Source organism: Lactuca virosa, chromosome 6, assembly GCF_052849685.1.
Source record: "Lactuca virosa cultivar CGN04683 chromosome 6, Lactuca_virosa_CGN04683_v6, whole genome shotgun sequence".
Taxonomy (NCBI): Eukaryota; Viridiplantae; Streptophyta; class Magnoliopsida; order Asterales; family Asteraceae; genus Lactuca; species Lactuca virosa.
In genome coordinates, this window is record NC_136431.1 from 267,570,284 (window position 1) to 267,582,645 (window position 12,362).

The window sequence follows — 12,362 nt, forward strand, 5'->3', positions numbered from 1 at the left end:
GCCGATCCTTCCACATTTGTAACAGGTTACTTCTTCGTTGCATGTTCCAAAGTGCTTCTTCTTGCACTTTTCACACCACTTGGGTCCATACCTTTGGTCATCTAGGTTAGACTTTGCGAACTTTCCCTTATTATCAGGTCTTGAGGATCCTTCAAACTTCCTCTTTTCTCCAACTTCAACCTTCTCTAGACCCTTCTCTCTTATCTCAGTCTCGACATTCTTAGCAGCTCTAACGGCTGCCTTCAACGTACTTGCCATTTTGACCGTTGGGCCAAAGTCTGATGGCAATCCGTTAGCAAATTTTTCGATCTTGGCGAGCTCAGTCGGCACCAAGTATGGAAAAAATTTCATCCTTTCGATAAACGCAGTAGCATAATCATCAATGCTCATTTTCCCCTTTTTCAAGTTCTGAAACTCATTGTTCAGATCAATCAGATCTATCTCTGAGCAGTACTGCATCTTTAACTGCTCCAGGAATGATTCCAAAGACATCCTCAGGGCTTCCCCTCGAGCCATCATATCTGCCAGTAACTTCCACCAGCTCAAGACTCCGGTCTTCAGTTGTCTAACTACAAAGACAGTCTTCTGTTTGTTGCTATAGTCGCAACTCTCAAACACCATCTCCATTTCGGAGATCCAGTCCATAATCTCAACAGGCTTTGGACTTCCAGAAAGACTTGGCGGCTTGGCGCCCAATAAATTTTTATACATACGCCCATCCCTGTTTCTTCCCCTTTCCGGGTCATTCCTTTCTTCCACTGGGGGTTCTACTTGTCCAACAGTCCCACTGTAGTTACCTCCCTCCGAATGCCCTCCATTCACTTCGGGCTCTTCCACTTGAAGTGACAGTTCCTCACGATTCTGTTAGAGTAATCGCCTTGTCTCTTCCATTTGGCGATCCAACATCATCTGCATCATCGCTTGCACCCCAGCCATCGCCATTGGCTCTGGTACTGCTGCTATAACAGGTACTCGCTCAACCACAGGTGGTTGATTCCTGTCTTCGTTCACATTTCCAACTCCACTTCTGGTTCTTACCATTTTGATCTACACACCGAATGAGGTGAAATTAGATCCTCCTTCACGATAGATATTACGATCTTCCATATCACTCCGAAACGTTTACATGCTAGTTCTAATATCGTAGTCATACGCTTAGAATCCTAAACACATAAGGTTTCCAGATCCGGTCAGCAACAGACCATAGATCCGAACAAATAATAGCATCAATATAGCTATCACACAAAACATTTAGCACATAAAAGCATTTTAGGCATCATTCCTAAAATAAACTAGTGCTTGTGTCAATTTAGGTGTACTACCTAACATATTTTAGACACACTCCTCACAATCATTACTTAGCATTCTAAGTTTAAGTCTAGAAATATCCTACAAATTCCTATTTCGCTTAAACTAATGCTCTGATACCAACTGTGGCATCCCCAATTTCACGGCCAGAAAAGACCGATTTGTTTATGCTTTGTTTTTAAAATCAGAGTAATCTTTTACAGAAAACAGTTGCAGAATTTGTTCCCAAAACAAAATATGATAAGAATTTATCAAAGCATTTCTTTAAAGAAATGTATTTTCATTATATAACAAAATCTCGGGATGTCATGTTCTATACAGACCAAAAGCATAAAAAGAACAACATAGACCTTACACGGTTAATTATAACTACGGGCCTATAATCCATATCTCTCGTTACGTCAACCAACTTATGCTCTTGTGCCACAACCTATAATACAAAGAAAACTGAGTGGGTCAGGCTTGGGAGCCTGGTGAGCATATAGGGTTTTCAACCCACAATATTATATCTTATATATATATATATATATATATATATATATATATATATATATATATTCAATCATCAAACGATCATTCCAATTACCCATCCCCATTATCTTCCTTACTCTTAAGGGTCTACCCTAAGAGTCATCTATTCGTTCACTCCGTATTAGGCACTAAGACAATAGCTGCCAGGATTCTTTATTAGGCACTAAGACAATAGCTGCCAGGATTCTTTATTTGGCACTAAGACAATAGCTGCCAAGGTTCTTTCGTAAAGCACTAATTCCATAGTTGCTATGGTTCATTCATCGGGTACTAAATCCATAGCTACCAGTGTAGGTACTAAGTCCATAACTACCAACGTTTATCTAACAGTACTAAATCCATAGCTACCAGTGTAGGTACTAAGTCCATAGCTACCAACGTTTATATATACGGTACTAAATCCATAGCTACCAAGGTTCATCTATACAGTACTAAATCCATAGCTACCAAGGTTCGTCTTTCGTCTCATCCTCAAACTCATCTTTCATCACACACCAACTATTTCATCTACCCATGTTCTACCCAACATATTTGTAGATATAAATTACATATATAGTTTAAATCATATACAAACCTGTATAAAACATTCATCCAACATCCATCTAAAATAAACAAACAATATATAAACACATAACACGTATTTCATAGCAAATACTTCATATCTATGTGTTAGAAGAAAGTAGCTACACACTCACACATATAAACAACTTTATATTATACACATAACACGTATTTCGTAGCAAATACTTAATATTTATGTGTTAGAAGAAAGTGACCACACACTCACACAAAACATATACTTAATACATTCAAACAATACTTGTATTAAAATCATGTTTGTGAAAGGGACTATACACTCACTTGATCAGAAGATGATCGGACAGCACTACGGCTTGTAGAAGTAGTATTCTTCGGTGAAACTGTGATCTCTTCACACACCGGACTTCTCGCGGGCAGAGCTTCGGCTCGGAAACTCTTTTCTTCTCGGGATCTTCGGGCTTCGGGACTTGCTTCGGGTCTCGGGGTTGATACCGGGGCTTCGGGGGTACTTCCTTGCACGTAAATCGAGGTAATATGGGTGAGAGAGAAGAGATTTGGTAACCACAAACGGTTGCCCCTTCAAATCTATTTATAGGGATGTTTTCTCATTTTCCACGTCGTGGGCACTTCTTCCACGTCGTGGGCTTGGTCTTCATTGCATGCGTCATCGTCCACTTGCTCTGTCAGGCTCCAGAAGGCGTCAGAAGCCATGCCATGTCGTGGCCACTGTTGCCACGTTGTGGTCTCTGACAGTTTTGGGGTTTAGGCGCCCCGAACTTCAGAAATTCATAACTTTCGCATACGAACTCCGTTTTCGACGTTCTTTATATCGACGCGTAGGTAAAAACAAGATCTGCAACTTTCATTTAGAGTTTGTAGGCTAATTTTGACTTTATTTTTAATATATTAATAATATACTATTTTTAGCAGACCGGGACAGGAAAACTCCATTAGAAATTCATAACTCCTTCACCTGACGTCCGTTTTCGACTGTCTTTTCACCGTTGGACTACTATCGATGAGATCTTCGATTCTTGTTTAGATTGTTTCGGCTAAATATCGTTCGATCTCATATTCGAACTTCGGGGTGTACACTGCTGAGCTGAAACTTCGAAAAATCATAACTTCCTCATACGAAGTCAGATTTGGACGTTCTTTTTAAGCACACTCTCGGTTTAACGTATTCTACGACTTTCATTTAGATTGCTAAGGCCAAATATTGCTCTAACATAAATTCACTATTTACGTCTAGCTGTGTCGTACCGGTTCTGTCGCGAAACTTCGACAGGTCATAACTTCTTCGTTATAACTCGGATTTCGGCGTTATTTATATGTACGGAATCCTTGTAACATATACTACAAGTTAGTTAAGATTATTCATCCTAAATAATCTTCTATCAAAAAGTCATTTTTGGCGCTTATCGTCTCTAAATTGACTAGCCTGGATCTACAAGCGTTACACCTAGTACGTTGGGCGTACTAAGATTAAGCTTAGTACGCTAGGCATACTCAGGAATACGCTGGGCGTACCAGGAATGTTGGTCGCGAAAACATTATGGAGTACGCATGGCGTACCACAAGTACGTTGGGCGTACTCTAGTCAATCCCAAACCCTAATTTAGGGTCTTGGACCCTATTTAAGCACCTGAACTCACCACCAAACTCTATTATCTTTAGCCTCCGTCCTCTTAAACCCTAGAAATGAAGCCTTAGCCTCCATTGGTGTGGTTCTTGAGTTCTTGGTGGTATTTCATGCATCTGGTGCTCATAGAAGAAGAAGGAATTTCTTGGAGAAGTGTGGGATTGCTTGGAGCATGTGGATCCAGGCTTAGTGCATCATGCTATATCTTTTCAAGCGCGCGGGGATTTCCAAATCAACGGTCCAAGCATTTGTCTGAGATATTCAGCCGCTTCAGATAAGTTTTCCTCACTGTACTTGTGATAGTATGTTATTGTGTTATGGTGATCTGTTAGATCGGTATCCTGGTATATAGGATGATGTTATGTTTAGTGATCTGTAGATCTGTCTGATTGTCTATTGACTGGTTATATGTTGGTTGGTGGTTGAGGCTTTACTGCTTTGTGCGTGAGCCAACAGACTGTGGGCATTCCAACCCGATGGTTGAATGTGCCCGAGGGTATTCCATCCTGAGGATGACTGGACCGATTGTATATTGATGTTCCAACCCGATGGTTGATTGGACCTGACATGATTGTATGGTATATGGTGAGACTGGGTTGCTTTGTGCATCAGTCAATAGGCCTAGGGTATTCCAACTCGATGGTTGATTGGACCCGACATGTTTGGTATTCCAAACCGATTGATTGATTGGACCAACATGCTATGATACGAGGGTATTCCATCCCGAGGATGATTGGGCCCATTGTAGACATGCCTGGTATTCCAGCCCGAGGCTGATTGGGCCATACATGAATATTTGAGCATGCTAGTTTGTATATGTTATCTGTTTTTGTGATGGTATCTTGGGGGAACTCACTAAGCTTCGTGATTACAATTTTGGGTTATGATTTCAGGAACTTCAGTGGACCGTGACAAGGCGAAGGCGTGAACGTACACATCCTTGGTTTTATAACTGATTGGATCTTGGGAGACTCTGATTTTAAATAATATTTTGAAAACAATGGTTGTTTTTGAAAGTTTTAAATTTGTCGAATTTTTGGGATGTTACATTTCAAATATCTGCTAAACAGCGTAGCCAACTCACTACAACACATCCTAGGCTCTCCTTGGTTCTTGACCGCACCCTGCCATCAACTGTTGAAGGACTCCCAATAATGCCAGTTAACTACTTCATGAATACAATCATATTCAACAAAGCTTAGATAATCCTTCGAGTAAAAGTCTCAGCCCTACAACGTTAGACTCATACGAGAGCTGCACAGTAGGGGTCAAATACGTCACTCTGAGATTATTTAACCTATGCAACATGTGACTTAACATATTCACTCAATAGTTAACTCACGCTACCAAAATTCCCACAAAGCACAAAGCAAGAAGCATTCGTGCAGTAATACTCCAAGTCATTGACCAATAAAAGGGCTTCTCAATCTCACTGACCACCAACGTCTTCGTTGCACTAACATTCTTCCTAGGTTCTCCAAGGATTTCTCACCCCCATGAATACAATCACATGCGACAAAGCTTAGATAATCTTTCGAGTAAAAGACTCAACCATACAACGGTTAGACTCTTACGAGAGTTGCACAATAGAGTCAAATGCATCACTCTGAGATTATTTAACCTTTGCAACATGTGACTTAACTTATTCACTTAATAGTTAACTCACGTCACTAAGTGTTCCTCAAAGCACCAAGCAAGCTGCATTCGGGTATCGAAAAGTCTAACCAACGTACCAACTAATCAAGACATTTTATCCAATCATCTTAAATCAATACTAGCATGCAATTCTAAAGTTCAAGCAATAGGCATACAAAGGCATCTCTTCTAACATGAAATCATGAGCAGATCCTTAACCCTAATCTGGCATGCAAATCTCATAACATATAACATAGCAACATGTATGGGTATTCTGGGAATCACTTCAGCTTGGCTGATTGCACACACCAAACCTATTTCTTTCATTAGAAAATCCTTTAATAAAACATTCATTTTATGAAAATTTTAACAAACCCTCAGTTTGTGTTCAGACATATCTGAGAGTATGCCCAAATCCCTCAAACCAAGGCTCTGATATCAACTTGAAACGTCTATATAATTAAGACCAAAAATTACATTTTTGCTTAATAATAAAACCACCAATTAGTCATGTTCATAAAAACATAAAGGAAATCAGAGTGAATCATTCAATCATCTCAATACATCAGAGTCATATAAAGTGGAAATCATGGTGTGTGTGCGATGCGATCACCCCGAGTTCCTCCCTCAATCCGGAAGTACTTGAAACATAAACTAAAAAACGTAAGCACGAAACTTAGTGAGTTCCCCAAAATACCTCATACCATACATATAAAATATACAATGGGTCATGCCCCACACCCATCAGGCCCCACCCGACATCAAGCCTCGCTCGGAACAGATCTGTCAATAGCATGAGATGCGACCCGCCTCATCACAATCATCAGGCCCCTCCTGGCATCGGGCGCCACCCGAAATTCATACAGACACATAAAACACATGCAAGAACCACAAAGATAAATAGCATACAATATACTCATCAGGCACCGCCTGGCATCAGACCACGTCTGATATCCATATAGACACATAAAACACATGCAAGAATCACAAAGATAAATAGCATACAATACACTCATCAATCCCCGCCTGGCGTCGGATCCCGTCCGGTATACATATCACATAACAAACATGTAGGAGTCATGCATAAAACTAGCATCCTAATCATAATAATTCTTGGGTCGGCATTGGTGCCTTCGACCCGCCAAGCATAGTGAGGAAACTCACCTCAACCGCTGGAAATCAGATAAACGCTCGGACTGCTGATCCGGATAATACACGTGCTAATCAGTCAAATAAAACCCCAATTAATAATAGGTCCATAATCCATGAAGAGGAATCTAATTCATTTGTCCAACTCCTAGGGTAAAAGACCATTTTACTCTTTCCTAACTTGGCCCAATAACCATGGACCAACCCAATGGCTCCAAAAGCCCATATGGCCTAAATTCCCAAATGACACCCAAAGCCCATTATGGGCCCAAATCTAAGAAGGCCCAAAGCCTAATAATGTCCCTAAGCCAGAAAGACTATTGGCCCAACAAGGCCTAAAACCCTAATAGTCCAAATATGGCCCAAAAGGCAAAATTCAACAAAAGTCAATGGCAGCTGAGTACACCTAGCGTACTCAGACTTATGCCCAACGTACTCCCTCCGTGGCCAGTACGTGCAGCGTACGAGCTGAGTACACCCATTGTACTCCACAGTCACCCCAACTCTCCATTAAGAGCTTAAACGGTTAAGACACTAAGACAAATTCTTAGATCTGATCCTAAATGATGTCTTAACACGTAAAGTTGGCAACTCTACACCCTTTCATGCCTTATTGAGACCCAAAACTCAAAAAGAACCATAATAATAACGTTAACTCGTTCATGGTACAAGATAACTCATCAAGATTGCATTTTTATGAACAAGGGACCTAAAAAATGCCAAGATCTAGCATCCCTAGCTTCTGGAGTAGCTCATACTCTCAAGCATGCTTAAAGGACCATAAAAGCATAAAAACAATCCCTAACTAGATCTAACCAAATGATCCATCAAGTTAAGAGCTTTACCTCAAATAGCTTGCAAAGTTGATGAATATTATGGATCTTCAAGCTCCAAGTCCACCAAAGCTTCACCACCAAGCTTCACCCCCTTCAAGGGATCCAAAAACACCACAAGATCACACAATGGCTCACAAACACTAAAATGAAGTCTAGGTTTTCGTTCTTAGGGTTTGGAGAGGTGGAGGCTAGACATAAGAACCACCAAAAGCAACATAAGTTGTTTAAATAGGGCACAAACTCTAAAAATTAGGGTTTGTCTCAGTCGATCGTATGCCCCGTGTACTCCCACGTATGCCCAACGTACGTGGGTTTCCTCCGCGACCAAACTTCGATCCTGTATGCCTAACGTACTCATAGCGTACTCGACCACGGACTAAAACTACCAAACTTTCAAAGGCCATAACCTCTTCGTTCTATGTCCAATTTCGACGTTCTTTATATCCACAGAAAGGTAATGAGAAGCTCTACAATTCTATCCACTCTCCTTTGTCTTAAAACTTCCTGAGCTTAAATCCAAAATTCATAAAAAGCCTGAACTATCACTTTACGGTTATACCCTTGGGCTCCAAAACATAAACCGAACTCTCGGATCACCTAATCTACATTATCCAAATCCAAGGGGTCTAAATTTCTCTTCCCCAAGGCCCATAGCCTTATGATAACTGATCTTTGGGTCACGATCCTGAATTAGGAAACAATTCGAATAGGGTATTACAGGGACCTTCCACTAAACTGAGATATAAAATCCCTAATCTAACGCTGAAACTGACAGTCTCACACCTGGTCCAACCACCAGGCTCCCATTGAGAGTCTAACTGATAAAGGCTACCCTAGCCTATACATCACCGAAATACCAATCACTGACCATAGATTTGTCCCACTCTAAACGTAATCCAATACTTGGGTCCCAACTAATCTCCACCGAGTCGCACCTGTACTATCATAATCATACGGGCCTCGCCCACTAGTATAACCCCAAACTGCACAATCGAACGTGCCTCGCCCAAAGGAACGCGCTGATCCTCTTTCATACCAATGACCACCCCAACAATGGCCTACATCATTCTGGTGAATGCTATAATCATATTGTGTAATATGATTCTTAAAGACGAAGGAAGAGCGATATGTCGATACAATGAAACCGAAGTTTTGCCAAATGTCGAAGGAATAGTCGTTGGTATGCAAGAGTATAGGGAAAATAGAATAGAAGTATACGATCGCGACATTCATCACGCCCTTCGTGCTGAGTTGGTTGAGCATGTTTATAGGGATCACATTCAGCCGCTGACAAAGTATTGGAACGATGATTTGTTTGACAAATCAGATGAGGATTCGGATATGTTTGTCGAGAGCAAGGATTCAGATTCGGATGACGAGGATGATGTTGATGAGAATGACGATGACGATGATGTCGATGACGAGGACGACAATTCCGAGTGACGTATTTTGGTTTTTTAAAATTCGGATATTAATTATGTTTTTTTACGTTGTGTTTTTTGAATATTTGTTGTTTTCTAGTTTTTATTATTTTTTTATTCTTGCTTATTTTAATGTAATTTTCAATTAATGGAGTGGTTTTTATTTTTAAATAATTTTTATGTTTATTACTCATTTAGTATATACATATATATATATATATATATATATATATATATATATATATATATATATATATATATATATATCATCAAATTTAACTATTTTTATTTATATAAAAAAGTGAAAGAACCTTCCCACACACTCTGACTTTTGGTTAGGAAAAAAAATAGAGGAAAGAATGACATGACACACAAAAACTAAAAGAAGCTTCCGACACGTACCCTCCGGTCTAAGAACTACAATCAAGCGACTACTTTTAATATATTATTTCCTTCTTGTCCAAGAACTACAATCAAACGACTACTTTTAATATAGCCTTTCCTTCATGTCCATTGGCCATTGACCATAAAGACTTTTAAATCCTAAAGAATAATAAATGTATAAGAACTAGAATCAACCGACTACTTTTTATATAGCCTCTCCTTCTTGTCCATTGGCCATTGCCCATAAAGACTTTTATACCTAAAGAAGTTTTCACAAAGGGTTATAAATAGTTAACACATCTCATTAAACACAAACCAAAACCTAATTTAACCATGGTTAGCCGAGGTCTCATCTTGCTCGTATTCCTAACCATCGTGAATCTTCCCTTCAATCACGGTCAGATAGAATCTTCCAAACCTCAAGAAGTTCGGGCGGCGTATTGGTCTACGCTCCTTGATTATCCCGCTTCTAATATCGACACATCATACTTCTCACACATTTACTTCGCATTTCTTCATCTGTCTCCGACAACTTACGCACTCAATATCACACCAAATCATGTCAGAAAGCTACTCGAATTTACCAACGCTAGGAGTGGTTGGAATCCACCAGCCAAGACCATGTTATCAGTCAGAGGTGGTGGAGGTCATGGCATAAGTGCTGATGACATAAAGAGAAATTTCTCTCGCATGACTAGTAATCAATATTCTCGTTCAAGTTTTATTAATTCGACTATTGAAGTCGCCCGAAAATACCAGTTTGATGGTATAGATCTTGATTGGGAATACCCATCAAGCGATTCTGATATGGTGAATCTAGGTTTATTACTTAAAGAATGGCGAGGGGCTATTGAACAAGAGGTCAACCAAAAAGCATGGCTCATACTGACATCGGTCGTTTATTATGCCTCCAGAGTTTACTCTGATAACAGATCTTTATTGTACCCAATCAAAGCGATAACTCAATATGTTGATTGGATTAGTCCGATGTGTTATGATTATCATGGTTCTTGGGAAAATTTCACTGGATTACATTCTGCATTATACGACCCAGATAGTGATCTCAATACATATTTTAGTATCAGGTCATGGATTAAGGAAGGTGTGGCGCCTGAAAAGATCGTAATGGGCCTACCGTTATACGGAAAGACATGGACACTTGCAGACCCGAAGGACAACAATGTTGGGAACAAAACCATTGGGATAGGCCCGGGAAATGGAGCACTGAGGTACTATGAAGTCATTGATTTCAACAGGAAGAATAATGCAACAGTTGTGTTCGATGACAAAAGGGTTTCATATTATTCGTATTCAGGGAATTCATGGATGTCGTATGATGATGTTCAATCAATTGAATTGAAGGTCCGTTATGCACGAAGTCAGACCCTAAATGGCTATTTCCTTTGGGTATTGGGCCAAGATTTAGATTGGACTTTATCGAGTGCAGCATCAAAAAGATGGTTCCACCACATCACCACCCAAAACACCGCCCCCTCCCTACGGTTTCTACCACACTTTCTCTCTCTTCACCTAAATAGTGTCACACTCCTTTTTCTCTCTCTCTTCATTCATGTGTCTTTCTCTCTCTTCTCCTTTCTCTCACCTCTCTCTTTTTCTACCATAATTCCCACACCCTACGTGTAGTAAAGAACCATACTTTGTATGGTATAAATGATGTGGCTCCTACGTGTCAAAGGAAGGAGTGCGGTTCTTGTGGCACCACTCCCTCCAGCCTTAAACTGAATCAACTGATACTTATGGGATATTTCTATATTTGTGTAATACTTATGTGGGAACATACGCTTAATGTTGTAATGTCAATATGTTACTTTTCAAGAATAACTACTTGTAAAGCCTATTTGACTTATTTGGTAAAAGTGTTTATTTGCTTATGTATTAGCAAAACAAAGTTTAAAAAAAATGTTTAGATTAGCTTATATGATAGCAAAAAAAACTATAAGTTATAAATATTTTTTTGTGTTTGACAGAACTAATTATGGTTGTATAATTACCAAAAAAAAGAGTAAGAAAATGGAAAAAAAATGTTGAGTTCATTAAAGATATTATGGTACTTTTATCTGAAATAATCGTAAAGAGATTCAAAAAATTAGTAGACAATCACTTCTTGAAAACTCTTTATTTGAATTGGAAAAGAAAACATTTTGAAAAGTTATTTTCATCACTCAAACATTTAATTTGACTTATTCAATTCTCAAAATGTTAATTAATTAACGAGTCAAATGAAACCCACTCCTGAAATATTATAAAAAATTAAAAATTAAAAATTAAAAATAACTATTAAAATATTTATAAAGAAAATACTTAAATTATTATTGCCCTCAACTTTTGGTTATTATTAAAACCAATTTAACGTCTATTTTTCAAACAAGTGTTTTATTTAACAACATAAAATCTGAAAGAACCCCTTTCTATACTTTCATATTTCTGAAAGACCCAAACTTTCATACTTGACAATATAGTTACTCCATAACATGCTACATGCATATTCATAAAATAATATTTTTACATTGATAAAGTCATTACAAAAGATTGGATACAAACCGACTATGTTTTAAGATTTTACATGACTACCCAGGATATTGTAAATCTATACAAACCTAAACCAAAATACAAAAAAAATAATATTACAACTATTCTAAGTCTTCCAACTATACTGGGTGCTTATTGCCTGCATTATGTTAAAACAATGGGAGGGGTAAGCGATAACGCTTAGTGAGTTCAATAATAGATACAATATAACGTTATACCATATATATACCAATATGGCAGAAGCAAATAGGAGCAAGGAACAACAAAGGCATAATATGATAAGTTTTCCCTAACAATTATTGATTTGATTCAAAGATATACAATCATTGAGACATAACAATTTCCATACTTGATAAACATCAATAA

The 12,362-nt window shown here is 38.7% G+C and overlaps 1 pseudogene; it reads left to right on the forward strand.

Moving 5' to 3' along the window:
- The first annotated feature begins 9,779 nt into the window (after nucleotides 1-9,779).
- LOC145122517 (class V chitinase CHIT5a pseudogene) lies at nucleotides 9,780-11,440 on the forward strand (annotated as a pseudogene).
- The last annotated feature ends 922 nt before the right edge of the window (nucleotides 11,441-12,362 follow it).